The sequence below is a fragment of the Balearica regulorum genome, chromosome 1, assembly GCF_011004875.1.
Source record: "Balearica regulorum gibbericeps isolate bBalReg1 chromosome 1, bBalReg1.pri, whole genome shotgun sequence".
NCBI lineage: Eukaryota > Metazoa > Chordata > Aves > Gruiformes > Gruidae > Balearica > Balearica regulorum.
The window spans coordinates 53,159,862-53,177,085 of NC_046184.1; the positions used below are offsets into that span (position 1 = coordinate 53,159,862).

At 41.8% G+C, this 17,224-nt stretch overlaps 1 protein-coding gene across 3 annotated transcripts in view; it reads left to right on the top strand.

Moving 5' to 3' along the window:
- Positions 1–14,005: 14,005 nt before the first annotated feature.
- Positions 14,006–17,224, top strand: part of NR1H4 (nuclear receptor subfamily 1 group H member 4) — a 39,192-nt gene continuing 35,973 nt past the window's right edge. The window contains exon 1 of one of the 3 annotated variants that reach the window (XM_075749494.1): positions 14,006–14,210. The gene's annotated coding sequence lies outside the window, so the exon portion shown is untranslated. The remainder of the gene's footprint in view (positions 14,211–17,224) is intronic. The other 2 variants (XM_075749486.1, XM_075749503.1) reach the window with 2 other exon arrangements.

The window sequence follows — 17,224 nt, forward strand, 5'->3', positions numbered from 1 at the left end:
TGTATGTCCTGAGAGACCCAGTGTATGCCATGGCAGTGATCACTTCTGTAGTTTGTGCTGGGAGAAATCTGCAGGCGGAGGGAAGCAGCTTATGGGTCCCTGCTGATTCATGGTGGGAAAAGGAAAATCATAGCACTAAAGTGTAACCAGAATTTAGAAGTGAAAGACGTTAACGTTAAGGACAAAAAGAAGTGAAGGGCAATCAACCTGAATGAGTGTAATGTTACTCCTGCTCCTGTACGGGGCAGGCAGAGGCAGATCGGAGCAACCCCAGCAGGTGGGTTTTCCCTCAGCAAGGGAATGCAATCTCCTCACTTCCCATTTCCCATTGCTCTGTACCGGCTGCAGGGTGACCTGTTACAGCGCTTTGAGCATAGTACAGAAAAGAGCTTAGCGTTGCACTGGACCCTTATCTTTACTCTGTATTTTCTTGTTTTCACCTGTGGCTTCTCCTGACCCTTGCTAACTCGTGGAATGGTACATGAGACCGTAGGGCAACACAGAGTCAATAATAGCAAGGGTTTGTTTTTTAGCAATTTTTTTTTTTCTTTCCAGAAAGAGGGACATTTTGGGCCGAGGTTCCTGCTCACAGCAGCTGCAGCAGCCGGGCCACGGCGGGTAGCTGAGGTGTTACCCTGGCTGGCCAAAGGTCAAGGCCACGCTGGCCCGCTCTGCACCCTCTGCTCTGCCAGGGCACAGAGGGAAACATCACGCTTGGACAGAGCCGGAGGGCAAAGTCGCTGACAAAGCTGGGAGGGAAGCCGCAGTCAGATCCCTGCCCCCTGCCCTTGTTGGCTGCATCGGTTACAGGAACTGTCAGAGCATGAGAAGCAGCTGGTGTTTCTAAGTCATTTTCTGCATCCCTCATCCACTTTTTTACTATTTCCAAGTGACCACCTCTATTCCAATTTCGTTAAAAGCTGTGAGCAGCTGAAAATGCCCCTTGCTGACTGTCACCTTCTGCTGTTACATTTACTTATGACAAGAAGCAGCCCACAGCTAATTCCTTCTACCTCCTGAGCTGTATCCTGAGCCCAGAGTCCATTCTCTGCAGTGCTCCCAGTCCATCCCTCCTTCAGCACACCTGAGCTGCACCTTTGGCCCAGGCCCCCCTCTGCACCTAGCCCCCCCTCCACATGTGAAGCAGAAGGACATATTTTTATCCATGCTGTGCAGGAACTTGAATGACTTCAGGTGACTCTGGGGGCTCTTCTCCTCCCCAACACTTATGGGTCCCCACAAATTGCAGGGGTGGGGGCAGGCCCAAAGCCCACTAACCTGCTGGCTCTCTTACACCATGGCTCAGGCAGGAGGATTATCTAGCATTTGTTTTTGGACAATTTTATGTCTTTCAGAGAAGGTATGGTGCTGACTGGTGCCAATTATTGGGAAAGACTTCCCCAAAGTTTAACAAAAGGAACTGCCTCTTCTAAAAGGCACGTAGGAGAAGTTTGGTAACAGGTTGTTCTCTGGCTTGTGTCAATGGCTGGGATTGGTTTTAGAGGACACAGGCATGTGTTAGTTTGAAAACAATCACAGGGTGTTTCCTTGAGCCATCAAATTACTGCAACAGCTGAAGGTCAGCAAACCTTCTAATTCAACACACCACACATGCAGATTTCCTCATCAGGAATGGTTGGTACAAGTCCCCCTAGGGAGGACAGCATTTCCTTCAGTAATGTTTTCATTAGTGCTTTCCCCCCAAATTATGAAATAGCTAAAGATGAGCAACTGAAATCTGTCAAACGTGCAGACATTGTGTTTCTGCACTTGGTGTGCCCCCTAAATTGTGAGTAGGCTTAGCATTTTAATTTATTTGGTGAAGCTACATTTTCTTCGAGGAGCTGGATTTCTGTAGCTAGTGCCTTAGTGAAAGGTGCCCAGGTTGATCTGATTACTCCACAACACATCACTTCTTACAGCATCACAGAATAGTTGAGGTTGGAAGGGACCTCTGGAGATCATCTAGTCTAACCACCTCTGCTCTGTAGGCAACCTGGTCCAGTGTTGATGACTCTCACAGTGAAAAAAAAAAAAGTTGTTGTGTGTTTAAATGAGTTTTTCCTGTATTTCAATTAATGTCTCTTGTCCTGTCACTGGATACCACTGAGAAGAGTCTGGCTCCATCTTCTTTACTTCACCCCATCAGTTATTCACACACATTGATGAGATCCCCTTTGCATCTTCTCCAGGCTGAACAGTCACAGCTCTCTCAGCCTCTCCTCACATGTCAGATGCTTCAACCCCTTAAACATCTTCATGGCTCTTCACTGCCCTACTTCATCGACTTCACGTGTCCTACTTGCACTGGGGAGCCCAGAACTGGACCCAGCAGTCCAGATGGGTCTCACCAGGGCTGAGCAAGGGGAGGGAATCACCTCCCTTGACCTGTTGGCAATGCTTTTCCCAATACAGCCCAAGGGGCTGTTGGCCTTTTTTACCCTGAAGGCACATTGCTGGCTCATGTTCAACTTTTTGTCCACCAGGATACCCAAGGTCTTCTCTGTTAAGCTGCTTCCCAGCCTGCCAGCCCCCAGCATCTACAGGTGCACGGGGATATTCCTCCCCAGGTGCAGGATTTGAAATTCCCTTTGTTGAAGTTCATGAAATTCCTGTTGGGCTACTTCTCCAACCTGTCAGGGCCCCTCTGAATGGCAGCACAACCACCTGGTGTATCAACCACTCCTCCCAGTTTTGTATCACCTGAAAAGCTGTTGAAGGGTGCACTCTTTCCCATCATGCAGGTTATTAATGAAGATATATTGGCCCCAGTATTGAGCCCTGGGGTATACCACAGATTACTGTCTGCAGCTAGGCTTCATGGTGCTGATCCCAAATATTTGAGATCAACAGTTTAGCCAGTTTTAAATCCACCTCACTGTGTACTTACCTGGTGTGTACTTCATTTTGTCAATGACGTTGTTATAGGAAACAGCACTGAAAGCCTTGATAAGTCAAGCTCTCCCCTTGTTCATTGAGCCAGTCTTCTCATTGTAGAAGGCTATCAGGTTCATTGCCTCCTTCTTCAAGATAGGAGTGATGTTTGCTTTTTTTCCAGTCATTAGAAACCTTTCCCAACTGCTGTGATGCTTCAAAGGCAATTGAAAGTGGCCTCGCAGTGACATCAGGAGCTCCCTCAGCACTTTCATTACATTCCATCAGGACCCACGGATCTATGCAAGTCCTATCTATTTAGATGTTCCCTAAGTTGATTTTTCTCCGTGGAGGGTAAATCTTTCTTGCTCTGGACTTTCACTTTGGTCTCGGGGGTCTAGGATTCCTGGAGGCTGGTCTTACCAGTGAAGACCGAGGCAAAAAAGACATCGAACACCTTGGCTTTCTCTATGTCTTTTGCCACCTGGTCCCCTGCCCAATTCAGCAGCAAGTCCAAATTTTCCCTAGTTTTCCTTTTGTTTCTGATACACCTGTAGAAGCCTTTCTTGTTGCCTTTCACATCCCTCACCAGATGCAATGTCAGGTGGGCTTTGGCTTTATTAACATCATCTCTGCATGCTCTATATTCCTCCTGGGTCACCTGATACTGCTTCCACCACCTGTATGCTTCTTTTCTATGTTTGATTTTAGTTAGGAGCTCCTTGTTCATCCATGCAGGCCTCCTGACGCCTGTGCTTTACTTCCTGCTTTTCAGGGTGAACTGTTCTTTAGCTTGGAGGAGGTGATTTTTGAATGCTGACCAGCTCTTCTGGACTGCTCTCCAGGGACATATTCCATGAGATTCTTCCAAGCAAGTCCTCAACAGGTCAAAGTATGCTGTCCTGGTGCAGGGTTATGATCCTGCTTTTTGCCTTGTTCTGCCTCTTCAGATCTTAAACTTCACTATCCCATTGTCACTGCAGCCAAAGCTGCCCGTGACCTTCATGCTCTCAAGCAGTTCTTCCTTGTTTTAAAGAAACAGGTCCAGCAGAGCATGTCCTCTCTTCAGCTCCTCAATCACTTGTTATCAGTTATTATCAGCTATCAGTTATCAACAATGCACTCCAGAAACTACCTGGATTGCTTGTCCCTGCTATGTTGTCCCTCCAGTGGATACTGGGGTGGTTAAAGTCCCTCATAAGGACTATGAGCTGCATACAAGGCTTCTTCCAGTTGTTTGAAGAAGGTCTCGTCTACTTCTTCCTCTTCAGACAGTCTGGAAGAGACACCCACCACAATGTTGCCCTCATTAGTCTACCTCTAAGCTCTCAGCTCGCTCTTCCTCCATCCCAAGGCAGAGTTCCATGCATGCCTGCTGCTCTCGTGTACAGGGCAATTCCACCTCCTTGCTGACCTGGTCTGTCCTTCCTAAAGAGCCTATATTCATTCAAGGCAGCACTCCAGTAATGTGAGCTATGTCTGCATGACCCCAGTGATATCAGAGCCCTGCAATTACACACAGACCTCTAATTCCTTTTATTGCCCCTGCCACGCTGCATTAGGGAGCAGCTAATTTTTCAGCAGGGAGTGAGTATCCACCATCTACACGCAAAAAATGGAGGCACCTCAAATTTTTAATTAATTTCTAAAACTCGACTAGGAAGTAGATTGCTAAAATACTATTAAATTGTGATATTAAATGGAGGGATCAAGACTGGGTACAGGAAAACAGTGCTTTTTCACACTTCAGTTATTGCCTTGAAGTAATCCAAGGTCAGGTGTAAAGTCAGTCAAGGTCTCATTTAATTTTAGCACCTGGTGGCTGACATTCCTATTACAGAAATCATCATGTCTCTGCCCACTTTTACTGGCAACCTCAAAAAAGAGAAGAACTGTATCTGGGCCATTACAGATCTTCCACTTGAAGAAATGGGGAGCAACATATTTACAGAACAGAGATCTATTACATTCAAGAAACCTAAAGTATTTGGTTAATTACAGTTAAATTCCTGGAATAAATTGACAATATTCCAAACAAGACTTTATCAGCTTCTTTGCAATACAGTCCATTTTACTGGCATGCTGTTCAAAGGTTTCTGTTGCAACTCATATTTAGGAGAGTTACGTAAAACTTGATGTAGGAATGAGTGACAAAGGTTTTATTTATTTCGTATTATTATCTGTTGACTTTTAAGGACCTAAGTAACAAGACAGGTTAAGCAACAAGTCAATGATTAAACTGATAAAATGAGTATCAACTATGCTGGCTTTAAAAGAGATTTAGAAAGTATGAAGTATAAAAAATATAGTTCCCTAAGTTGCAAGTAAGTAGAAGTACTAAGATTTTCAGCTTCAGTTATATTTTTCTGTTCTACTGCTTATTTACAGTCTCTGATATTTATTAATTATCCTCTTATGCAATTTATTTTTTTATAATCTTTAGTGTCAGAGGAGACGTGTAAGTTTGGGAAAGCTATTTTAGATAAACTTCACAACATGACTGAGTTATGCTTTGTCAAATTTTCCTAAAATATTTAAGAATTTCTTTCTTCAAGGAAATATTTTTAAATATAGAGGTTATCATGCTATAGCAGTGACACTGAGGTCTTGCATATTTCAAGGTTACAGTTCATCACCTACTTGAATAGCAGGTCCACCACTGGAAAAATAGCAGTTCCCTCACATTTTCTAATTTTGACTTATCTTTCCTGTACTAACTTAAAAGCGGTAAGAGCTAGGTATACCCTTCCTTGGCCCTCTCTGGAATGAATTGGATGTGCAGAAAAAAAGAATGCAGTTCCAAGGTTTATGTACATTTTCAGATTGAGATCACATATCCAGGAGAAAAACATTTTCTGTTTTTAAAAACTGATGTTGTTATGTGTTGGGTTTTTTTTTCTTTTTTTTTTTATATCAATCTTTTATTTGGCAGGATGTATGTTTATTGTCTGCACATTAACGAGACTCAATCTGAAATACAGAATCGTCTGTTATGGGTAATTTTCATGCATACAGGAAGTAATCCCTTTGCTGTGTTTACATGACGATGACTTTCTGGCATCGCGCAATACATGTGGGAAGTCATCAGTTTAATAATGTTAGAACAGCATCAGTTGTATCTAATAATCATACTGTTACTCTAGTATTTGGTACCTTTGATGCTCCCATCAACTTCTACTGCTGTGTTTATCAGCAGCAGATATTACAGGGAAGAGACTACTGGAAACAGAATAAGGCATGATTTTTGCTCCTCATTTGTCAGTGACATTAATGTCTTTGTTAATCACATGTACTGATTCCGTTTATTTTGAGTAGAAATAGCAACATTTACATGTAGACACACACATATGCTTCAGCAAAAAAAAAATAATTAATGAATTCATGTGTAAGTTTGCTGCAACTAAGATTCAGCTGTAGTCAACACGATAACCAGAAGAGCAATCCCCTAGTTATCAATCACTGGTGCTGCCTTGTTTTAATTTTTCACTCAAATTTAAGAGATCAGAAACTGGAACTTCATTCTCCGCACTACATGGGGACTGGTTCATGTGGGCTGGAGATGTTTTTGCTAAGTAGTTCTGTAGATCAAAGTGGCTGGTAGGAGGGCTCCTGATTCCTGCTGGAGCCCATTCCTCTGTGAGTTCCTGCCAGACAAGAGTTAACACCAAGGCTGGCTGCTCAGTCCAGCCGTTTCTCTGAAGAACTTCCTACCTAGCCAGTATGTCTGTAACAGTAACCCCTTCCTTTCCCCATTTGCTATAGTGGTTATCAGTTTCTACGCCTGAGAAATGCAAATATGGGTAAAAAGGGCTAGTGGAACACAGGGCCTGATCCCACAGGGTCTTGAGTGCTAACCCACTCTGGGTTAGCAGCTGAGAAAGGGCTGTCTCCTGTATGAGCATGGCTCTTCCTCTGGGTGGGCAACTCCATTGCTCAGGGGAAATAATAGTTTTGGGGGAAGCCTTGTAAATTCAGAGAGTTATAACCAGTCCCCCACTAGCGTGATGCAATTTTGAGGAAACCTTGAGGGAGAGGATAGAAACCTCTAATTTGGCTCCGTATTTGTGAGGAGCCAGTGCAGAGGGAAGAAAAATGGCTTATGCTGCTGAGTAGGTGAACTGCCATTCTTTGAACTGACTTTTGACCCTTTTCGCATTAATTGTCTCATCCTACACACCTATTTAGAGAAGCAGTTAAAACCTAAAATTCATTAATTTGTAAGACTCCCTTTCTTGTGAAAGTTTGGTAGGAGGTGTCACTAAAGACAAGACACAGAACTAGACGAATTTCCCATACATGTAATTTACTCTATCATTATTCTCTAGATAACCTGTTTTTGTTATACCTTTTCTGTTGTGGGATGAGATGGGAACATTAAATGTATCTGCCAAGTGAGATTTGAGATAAATGGGGGATCTGCCAATGCAAATGATTCATATTTTGGGATATGACCCAATTTTGGACAAAGAGGGTATTCAGATTAGGTTTTAATAAATGAAGCTCTTCTTCAGAGTGAGCCCAAGTTAATACTTCTATGAGATAACTAACCTGTGCATTTTCTGATTTGTGTTATTTAAATTTAATAAACTTTATATTGCATTTAATTTCTTTCTTCCTAAAAGGGACGTAATTTGTTTTCAGAATGCAATGATGTAAAGTGAAGATTAGGAAAGAAAGGAAAATCAGCTAAATCCTTTAATTCTCCCAACAGCTATTGTTTAACATCCTCTTAACTTCCTCTTCAAGCACTCCACTTTGCTTTGGCCTTCAGATCTCTTCCTCTCCACAGTACCAACTGTTTTCTAGGTGGAAACCAAGAGGATGATCTGACTGACCTGGGCCCTAGTACATGAAATAAGGATCCTCTGCCCAGTTCTGTGGTCTCCCTCACTCTCTTCCATTTCACCCCTGTGTTTCTTAGCCCCCACTACGTGGGCACTGCCTGCTCACTTACTTGTTACTGATAATTAGGGCAGTAAGTACTTCATGCTTTTTTTGCACCTCCATCACTAAGGAGACAATTGTCCTAGAAGAGCCATGGCTGTTTCAGAGCTCTTTACTGTAACGTGCCTAGGAGCTGTGCACCAGTTATCCCACCCACATCTTCCACAATGAGGTCGGATAACTCCTCCAACACAGGCTCCACCAACACAGTCATGCCTGACTTGGTTGGAATTAACGTGGAAGCAACTGAAAGATACTATTATATCCTTTCTCACTTTTCTGAGTTTAGCAATATCTCAGCTGTGTTCAGGACCCAATGTTATCTAATTTCCAGCCCCTTTCATTTTTCCTTAGCTGGGTGGAGTCATGAATACTCTTCAGCTGAACTTGTGACATTGACTTTTTAATATCTCAGTCTTTCCAGTGCAAGATGGACATTAAGAGTCTAGTCCTGCTGCTGCTCCTCTTGCCTGCCACAAGTGACCATAAGCATGTTCACCATTTGTCCAAATTCCAGTGGGGAACAAGGAAGAGCCAACAAAACCTTTGAGAGCTGCTCTACATCAGGGTCCTGAGGGCACTAATAGGCTTTAACAGCCCTGATCAGCCTTACCTGGGGCCTCCCCCACACCCTGCCCATAGGCTCAGGATGCTATTTAAGCTGAAGCCTAGGCCTCTAGTCCTGGCCTGTGATAAGCTAGAGATGTGCTTGGTGTTACCTCCTCATGTCCTGGCTCACTGGTGGATTTTTTCCCATGTGATCTGTAGGTGTAAGCTGTAGCCTGCATTACCTCTAGTCCTGCCTTTGCTCTGCCTCCTGGGTGGACCTCAGGCTGATCCTGCAGGTAGGCTGTCTCCAGTCCTGCATCTGGCCCTATCTCTTCCTGCTGTTGGCTGATCCCTGGATGGCCCCTGGCCACCTTGCCTCCTCTAGGCCTGCTGCTGTTGGCACCCTGGCCCCACTCAGGTACTGCAGGACTATTCCCTGTTAGTGGGGCTATCCTCCAGTCCTGGCTTGCCCTCTTCATGAAGCAGCCCTGCTCCTGTTGCTCCCTGATGTACAAGTGTCTTCCTTGCAGAAGGAAGAAGGTAGCTTCTTCCAGAGTCCTGCGTAATTCCTTGTAGTAGCCAAATAGGATGTTCTCCCCTCCTCCTGGATGTACAGGCAGGTATAATGAGCTTTCCATCATCTGCTGAGTGTGTGATGTTCCCCTGTTCCCTGGGTGGTCATGGACCCCTCTTGGGGCAGGAGGGGGCGGTTCCCCTAGGCTTTGCTCTGGGTACTTGTCTGGATCTGATACCTGCTCTGCAGTCCTCCCTCTCAATACACAATGACAGTAGTCATCTGCCTGCAATGCTTCAGAGCACAGCAGAGCCTCCTCTAGAACAACAGAGTACAGAATTGATAGTTAAAAAGGCTAACAGTGACTCTGGCTTGCCAAATAGCATTAGCAGAGGCTCCTCCTGCACCTCCAATGGCTTACACTGTCCATTCATATGATGGCTAGGCTACATTTCTTCTCCCATCTTGAAATAAATTGTTTCTTGTTAGCTACTGAAGTAGTCCTTTCAAACATCTTTCCTTTTCCTTGATATGCAGTATGAGGAACAAGCAGAGGTTTATAAGTTTGTAGAAATAATTTACTTAGTGTGAATATTTTAGCAATTCAAAAACCCGTCTAAAAAAACCCAATGTTTATTTTTTAATAATACTTCACTCATCACCTTTGACATTTAGTTTAAAAGAACTACTTATTAATGAAAGGACAGCGCATTCATTTACTGTAATAGATCCACATTTCATAATATTTTTATCTCTCCAAATATTTACATAAAAGAAGGCTAACCCTTATTGAACTCAATCACTATCATACTGTATAACATCAAAACGTCAAGAGGAAAAAAATTGAAAGAATATAGTATATATTTACTCCGAGGCCTCTAGGACAACTTCTTATCAGCTAATACTGTACTAACATGTTTAACTTAAAGCTGTGATTCCTCTAGGAACTTTTAAACTTGTAACCCCTGGCAGGAGGGGGGATCAAAAAAGAGCATGTAATATCAGTGCCTTAATTAAAATTTAAAATAATGAGAGAGAATCTAATGCGGAATAACCAGAACTTATTTATAGAAAAGCACATTCAAATTTCAATTGAAGTCTGCTAGAGGGAGGTAGACCAAGTTCCCCCATACTGAAGTTCAGTATCTGATACTGTTGCTGATTCCACATGTGCTCAGCTCTCCTCTTGTACCCAGGCAGCTGTAAGATGTATCTGGTTAATAACATATATGTTCTTGTTAGAGCATGTTGGCTAACTATTAACTGCCTGTCATCAGGGAGGAATTCCTCCTCTTAGGACAGATTGTTCCATGGTCATTTTACCCTTCATGACACTCCACTTTAAATATGTAAGTGAAAAAGACAGAATATTGGATTTCATCAGAGAATAACTTATAATGAAGAGGCTCTGATCAAAGAAAGACTAATTGAATAAGCTAAACTAATCTTAAAAGCAGAGTTATTCCTCTGCTTTTGAAATGCAGGAGGGAAAAAAGACAGCTACTAGAGTTAACTCAGTGAAACTTTGAACCCCATTCCTTTCCTATTATTTTAGTCTGTACAGAAGCAGCCTTATCTATTAAGATTACTCAATTATCTTCATATGATAAAATTTATTGTAAGCTGGTGATAATTTTGGCCATCCTTCAAGAAATTAAAAGCTTCCTTTATTCACTGGAGTGGTAGATAGTGATATTTCTGAGAGAAATGGCCGATCTGAGGTGACAGGCAATGACCCAAAGTGGTGCAGATGATGTGTGTCCTCTGTGCAGCAATAATAAATAAGGTGTGCTGCAGGGATGAAAGAAAAGTGACTCTGCTGTTTAGTGGCAACTGTTTATAATCAAGGTGGGAACGTTTTCCGAGCTGTAGCTGATGCTTTGTGCTGAGGCACAAAGTTTGGTTCAGATGAGCCCTCAGGTGTCTGCAGTGCCATTCGTGCTGGGAGGTGTGAGCATGGGGGAAAGAGGTTCTTGAGCCCAAGCAGATCTCAGTGAAGACGCATGTCCCGTGGTCTCTCAGACAAACACAGACCCAAGGTCTCTCGCTAGTCGTGACTGGTTGTCAGCTGTACGATGCTGCTGCAGCTCCGAGTAACTGGCTGTGAGTAGGCAGAAAATTGTACAGCCGTTGACAGGATTTTTAAAGCAAAAAAGAAGGTGGTACAGGTCATTTGGGGGGGTGTGGGGGGTGTATTTTCATATTTTTTTAATATATGGTGATGCATTCATAGGGATGTGAAGAGAAGGAAATGTTGAAGACGAATGCCCAACCTACCTTTTCTTCCTGTCCCCTTATCTCCTTCCATGCTTAGATTTTCCCATCCACACTTCTGGTGACAAACTACTTTGTTGCCAGGATTTGTCTTCTCTTTCCATGGCTGAGGTCATGGAGCTTCCTTCTCAGTGCAAGTGTGAGATGGCAATTATTTCAGTGGAGAAAAGGCAGAGTAGCGGGAGGATGAGTAAACAGGAACTACTACAAAACCTCCAATGCTTCCATGGAGTGTGGAGTTTATGAAGTGGTATTTTCTAAGACGACAGATTTCCAGCCCTGAGTGTTTTTTATATATATATCTCTCTCCCTATTTTTGTAGCTGAACTGTATTTGCACTGATAAGAGCATGGATGTATTTTAGAACATGTGCTATTTGTCAGTTACAGAAGTAATGTTAGTATTATCTAGAGAAGTTTTAGGATGTCAATTAATTCTCTGAAATTTAAAAACAAAATAAAAAATTATAGCATGCAATGCTACCTTAAAAAAGATACTCTACTTCTAAGTAACTGGATTTGAATCTTTTCCCTTCTTCTTCTCTCCTTTGATGCTGTGTAGGTAGTCTCTCATAACACTACAGAAGATATATTTGATTTGCTCTAATTCGTCTCTGTTCAATTTTCATTTGCACATCAGCCACAAGAAAATATGAACACCTGGCTTGAACTAGTAGTGCTACATGTTGTTGCTGCAGGCAACATCTCTTGATCATGTGGCTTCTTTCTTTGCTTTTTCCAATAATGTCTTGAAAGTATTGATTAGTGGACAAAGAACCACTTTGCCACTTGCCTCTATTATTGTAAGGAAAGGAAAAATGTTTTAATGCAACAAATTTGTTAGAGAATAGGGGTGTTAAATTTGGTTTCCTTTGTGGCGAGTTTTTCACTGTCTGACAAACAGCATCCACACAGAGGAAAATGCTTTTTGGGGAACAACCTTTATTGAAGGTTGGTCTCTAGGGACTTCTAAACAGCAATTGCATTGTGCCACCAACTATCTAGGACCAATGCTGTGGGAGGCTGAAAGCTGAAAAAGAGATTTATAATGTCTTCAGAACGGAGAAATGGAAAGCTCCATGGGACATAATATGACATTTCATGGACTTCTTGGCTCAGCCTCTGCTTCTTCACCTGGTAAGGGATAAATCCCATCACTGGCCCGAGGATGACCAAAGAGAGAGGGGGGTTTTTTTGGCATGTCCTTCCTAGGCACCAATGGAGTGGACATTTACTGGAAAATGTCAGCTGGGATGTTGGCATGTTTGGAGTTGTGGAGATCACCTGTCTCCTGTGGGTAGGGTTGTTTTGGAAGAATTCTCTTATTTGAAAGTACTTTGTCAATTTTGCTAAACATGAATTTGTAAACCAGAAATCTCATCATTTAGAGTAGTGATGGCTTTCAGAGAGGCAGAAATGAGGACTGAGAGCACCTTAATCTTAAATTAACTTATCATATGGCCAGTGCCTGCTGGAATGAACTGCAGGCATAAATTCCTAAAAACAGTACCCCCTTGGGAGTGCTAGTGTCCAGTAACAGCTTATAGCATCATTCTCCTATTGACCTCTTCAGAAACCTGTCATACCATGTGTGTTTGGCTGGCTACCAGGTGAATTTTCAAGGGACAGAACACATGAGAAAGACCCTTTATTACTTACATTTTAAAGAGAAGGATAGAGAGTTTCAGTTTCCTTGATATAAGCTTGAGGATGAATATACCTTTTTAAATTTTTTTTTCTCTTAAACTGGGGAAAAGCAAGGGAATTTTACTCTTGGTAATTTCAGAGCCAGCAGTTGTCACCTTTCTCCCAGAGAGGACTGTATTTGCTGCCCAATGCCTCTCTTTTCTGGAATAGGAGGTACCGCTTGTGTCTCTGTGTATTCACTCTTGATCAGACAGTGCAAATATGTAGAGAAGGATGGAAAGCATATACCATGTGGCAGACATAAACTTGCTGACCATGAGCGATGCTGCCAGCTGTTCCCTCTGACTGAAATTTGCCTCAATACCACTGCCAGATCAACTCATCCCCACTGGATATGTTTAGCAATGCAAAACATGGAATTATCATAGAATCATTAAGGTTGGAAAAGACCTCTAAGATCATCAAGTCCAACCATCAACCCAACACCAACTTTATTACCCTCGGTGTGTAGGTGGGATGTTAAAACAGAACAGGCTGGATTTGCTCCACTTTAAATTCCTCTACTAGGTAAGTAGGGGTGTATTGTTCAAGGTCCCCTTTCTGTCAGTGGCAAGTGTTTTCAGATGCAGTGCAGCCCACCCAGGATGTGATGCACCATCTACAGGTATCAATTTCTTCCCCTTGTGTACAAAAGGTGCATGAGTCTGCTAGGTTTAAAGTTAAGGGCCTCAGTTTCATGCCTAAAGCTTTATGGGATGAGCCCAAATCAAAATGATGCAGTTTGTTAGATAGTGTGGCAGATCCAGGAAGCGAACTTTAATGTCCCCAAATCCCTGCGATGCTGTGATTTATAGCCCAGTCTGCTTCTTCAGTACTCAGTGTAATGCTCGGTTCCCCTAAAAAGGGTAAATAATAACAGAATTACTTAGAAGTCATGTATATGTCTTGGAATGACATCTGGGCTCTTTGGGTGAGAAAGACAAGGAGGCTGAGAATATTGTAAAAATGTACATGTGCAAGAATAGTGTTATAATCAGCAACAAGGTACTATCGCCCCATTTTTTGAGTCAACTTCCCCCCTGCACTCAGCCAGAGTATTAATAAGCATCTCAAGTCTCTGCGCTGATGGACAACGTTTTAATACAGTCTGTGTATGGAGAGTTTCGCAAAGAAAGAATTGTTAATGAGTAATCCTTCTCCATTAGGGCACTGAGCCAATGAGCCCAAGCTTTGATTCATTGTGTTATCACTACAGGCTTCTGCTAAACCTAAAAAAAAACCCCAAAAAACCAACCCACAAAAAAAAAAAAACCAAAACAAAAATGTTCCTGTGTGAGAATCGTTAGGATACTGAACTGAGCGCAGAACTGCCTTACATCCTGCCATCCACAGTCTTCCAGAAAAGGACAGTAAGTAATAATTCCTTAAACTGATAGCTCCTGCTGTTGTGTAGTATAAAAGCAATTTTTTCACCTGAATTATTTAGTGGATATTAATGGATTTTTGACCAGAAAGAAAAGGATTTTTAAAGCTAGTATTTTATTGAAGAGTGATTTAAGGAGAAGTAATTTCATCTACAAAACTGGTGCAACAGCAGGAATTCCCCTTGGGAAAATGTTAAGGTTATGAAAATAATGACAATGTTGGAATTTGTCTTTAGAAAGCTGACGCTTCTGTGTCTGTGTGTCACTGGAAAAGCAAGCATAACTTTGATACTGAATCTTTTCTGCAATAATGCTATATCTAGTTAATTATGTGCATTAGCTTTAAAATTGTACTAGTTTGTTAATTTTTTATCCTTTTAGGAACAGAAAATGTTTTAAATGTGATTAATGGGAGAACAGAGGACAATCTAGAATGCAACGGTTATATTTGTTTTATGTAATTTCTTTGTTTGACGGTTTTGTGTACAGATTCCAGGTGCATCTTCTGAAGTCCAGGACTTTAGCACTTACTTCACATTATCGCAAGCAAAAGGGAGTTGCACATTTTAAGTGATTACTATTTGAAACCATTGCCAGGTTTTAAGAAAATGTCACTTCATTCTGAGTGTTCCTGCTAACCATTTATCTTCAGAAAGCTATAATCATGGTGGGATACATTTGGCTTTTGTTATTTTTACTGCTTTTGCTTGTGTTACAGAGAACCTATAGATCCCAAACTAGATTGGGATCCCACTAGGCTAGATGGGAGTCCAAAAACAGGTTAAAAAGGGAGGGTTTTATCAGGTGAGACAGGGAAAAGATGCTGGAGAAAGGAAGACACACAGAAATGGTGTTCAGCAGGTCATCCCAGGGACAGCCAGAAGCTGACCCCACTCTGTGAATTTACTTGCCTACCTACAGAAACCACTGAGATTGTTGGTAGAGTTTTCAGTTTTACCTGTGACTGACTTAAAGACATATATTTTCCTTTCAAAATAAGCTGTAAGAATATCCTATATTTTTTCTGTGTCTTGTGTCTTTTTGGTCCTCTGATTTTAAATATCATATTAAAGAAATCTAACCAGTAAATTTCAAACACAGTAAAACCAGTGCTGCCTCTTGTTCTAAAACTTGCTCCTATTCTCGCTTGTATTTTACATCAGTTGTCGTGTAGCTGCCCGTGGTGCCACGCATACCAAAATCATCTGGCAGCAAAAGGCTAGAAACAAGGAACAAGAACCTTCCTAATGCTTTCATGTCTCTTTGATACACTATATAAAAAAAAACAAACAAGCAAACAAAAAAGCCTCTCAAATAAGTGAGGCACTGCATTAAATATTCTACAAAAAGGCTATGAGGCCAGATCAAAAGCCTGTGAACCAGACAGGAATCTTTCCATTGATGTTAACAGTGTTTGAATTGGGCCATAGATTAATGATGTTACTGAAATTTCTCTTTGAGCAATTGGCAGCCAGATGTGTAAAGAATAGGACAATATTACGAGACAGGAGGGAAATGTACCTCACTAATATTTGTGAAAAAATTTGCCAGTGCTTTGATATATTTTTCTTTACTAAGTAATTGAAATAGATTCAACCATTCTTCTTCTGAAGGTAAAATGCAATTAGACTATCATGGAGCTTTTCTGATGATCAAACTTATTTTACTTTACCTGAAAATATGAGAATATGATTCTTTTGTCTTTCAGTGAGCCCAGTTGACTTTAACTTTATTATGTGTTCAGTTCTGGGCTCCCCAGTTCAAGCAAGACAGGGAACTACTGGAGAGAGTCCAGCGGAGGGCTACAAAGATGATGAGGGGACTGGAGCACCTCTCTCATGAGGAAAGGCTGAGAGAGCTGGGTCTGTTTAGCCTGGAGAAGAGAAGACTGAGAGGGGATCTGATCAGTGCTTATAAATATCTAAAAGGTGGAGGTCAAGAGGAAGGGGCCAGACTCTTCTCAATGGTGCCCAGCAACAGGACAAGAGGCAACAGGCACAAATTGGAATACGGGAAGTTCCATCTGAACGTGAGAAAAAACTTCTTTACTCTGATGGTGACTGAGCACTGGAACATGCTGCCCAGAGAGGCTGTGGAGTCTCCTCCTCTGGAGATGTTCATACCCCACCTGGACGCGATCTTGTGCAACCTGCTCTAGGTGATCCTGCTCTAGCAGGGGGGTTGGACTAGATGATCTCCAGAGGTCCCTTCCAACCCCTACCATTCTGTGATTCTATTTCATTAAGAAGTTTGGTTTTGCTTACACGGAAGCCAGGTGAAGCTTTATTATTGACCATAGTGGGGTCAGAGGCTGTCCACTGATAGAAGTCCACAATAAATCTGAAACCCACACCCACATGCATGTGCATATTTGTACGCATATATATTTGTATACACTCATGAGCATATATCTTGTAGGAAAGCTGAATAAACGTGCACATACCTACAGTGAAAGAACAAGCCACATATATAATAATATATATCTCAATTTTCTCAGTTAAACATAGAATACATAATCATGCATTGATTGACTGTTCTGAAGTATGCTAAAAGATGCATGTAATAATTTTATGTAATTCAGAGTTCTTAATATGCCATTTATTAAAATAATCTCAAGCAATTGGGCATATATTTTACGTTATACATACTGATCTCTGTTTTTCTTCACTGTATATTTTCCCTATGAAAATAATCTCAAAAGATGGTGGAGTAAATAGGATTTATTAACAAGTTAACTGAAATAATTCTCTGGGGAAAAAAGGAGCTTTCTAACTTATCCCATGCCTCTTAATTTCTCTTGATTATTTTGCAGAGCAGTATTGATTTCCTGTGCACCTATTGCCTTTATTTCAGCTTTTACCTCTCTGATGTGGTTTTTTGTTACACCTCAGGTGGAGTATCAGTCAAGTTGAGTAAGACAGTCTAGACTGATCTTGATAGAAGTAGCTAAAAGACACACTTCATATAAGGAAACAAGTATGAGGTAGAAATAGTTATGA